Here is a 1,518-nt window from a genome sequence, read left to right as displayed (position 1 = left end):
AAGGGGCCCACACTTTCCTTGACTTTCTTCTTGTTGCTAACATACCTGAAGAAACCCTTCTTGTTACTCTTAACATCTCTTGCTAGCTGCAACTCCAAGTGTGATTTGGCCTTCCTGATTTCACTCCTGCATACCTGAGCAATATTTTTATACTCCTCCCTGGTCATTTGTCCTATCTTCCACTTCTTGTAAGCTTCTTTTTTGCATTTAAGATCAGCAAAGATTTCACTGTTAAGCCAAGCTGGTCGCCTGCCATATTTACTATTCTTTCTACACATCGGGATGCTTTTTTCCTGCAACCTCAATAAGGATTCTTTAAAATACAGCCAGCTCTCCTGGACTCCTTTCCCCCTCATGTTATTCTCCCAGGGGATCCTGCCCATCAGTTCCCTGAGGGAGTCAAAGTCTGCTTTTCTGAAGTCCAGGATCTGAATTCTGCTACTCTCCTTTCTTCCTTGTGTCAGGATCCTGAACTCGACCATCTCATGGTCACTGCCTCCCAGGTTCCCATCCACTTTTGCTTCCCCTACTAATTCTTCCCGGTTTGTGAGCAGCAGGTCTAGAAGAGCTCTGCCCCTAGTTGGTTCCTCCAGCACTTGCACCAGGAAATTGTCCCCTACACTTTCCAAAAACTTCCTGGATTGTCTGTGCACCGCTGTATTGCTCTCCCAGCAGATATCAGGGTGATTAAAGACACCCATGAGAACCAGGGCTTGTGATCTAGTAACTTCTGCTAGTTGCTGGAAGAAAGCCTCATCCGCCTCATCCCCCTGGTTTGGTGGTCTATAGCAGACTCCCACCACGACATCACCCTTGTTGCTCACACTTCTAAACTTAATGCAGAGAATCTCAGGTTTTTCTGCAGTTTCATACGGAGCTCTGAGCAGTCTTACTGCTCTCTTACATACAATGCAACTCCCCCACCTTTTCTGCCCTGCCTGTCCTTCCTGAACAGTTTATATCCATCCATGACAGTACTCCAGTTATGTGAGTTTTCCCACCAAGTCTCTGTTATTCCAATCATATCATAGTTCCTTGACTGTGCCAGGACTTCCAGTTCTCCCTGCTTGTTTCCCCAGGCTTCTTGCATTTGTGTATAGGCACTTACGATAACTCGCTGATTGTCCCCGCTTTCTCAGTCTGAGACAGGAATCCTCCCCCTTGCACTCTCCTGCTTGTGCTTCCTTCCGGTATCCCAAAAAAACATTGCTACCAGAAGTGGGGTTTGAACCCACGCAGACATATGTCCATTGGATCTTAAGTCCAACGCCTTAACCACTCGGCCATTCTGGTAAGTGCTTGGCTTCATCTGCAGCAAGGGAATTTAGGTTAGTTATTAGGAAAAACTTTCTAACTGTAAGGGTAATTAAGCTCTGAACTAGGCTTCCGGGGGAGGTTGTAGAATCCCCGTCACTGGAGGTTTCTAACAACAGGTTGGACAAACAGTTGTCAGGTGTCGCCTAGGTTTATGTGGTCCTGCCTCAGTGCAGGGCCTGGACCTGAGGATTTCTCAAGGTT

At 46.9% G+C, this 1,518-nt stretch overlaps 1 non-coding gene across 1 annotated transcript; it reads right to left on the bottom strand.

Annotated features, from left to right (window-relative positions):
• Positions 1-1,210: 1,210 nt before the first annotated feature.
• On the bottom strand, positions 1,211-1,293 carry TRNAL-UAA. The gene has a single exon. It is a non-coding gene; the product is annotated as a tRNA-Leu (tRNA).
• Positions 1,294-1,518: the final 225 nt, after the last annotated feature.

The sequence above is a fragment of the Trachemys scripta genome, chromosome 7 (genome assembly GCF_013100865.1).
Source record: "Trachemys scripta elegans isolate TJP31775 chromosome 7, CAS_Tse_1.0, whole genome shotgun sequence".
NCBI classification, from domain to species: Eukaryota; Metazoa; Chordata; order Testudines; family Emydidae; genus Trachemys; species Trachemys scripta.
Note: the sequence above shows the minus strand (reverse complement) of the source record. Positions and strands in the feature narration are given on the sequence as shown.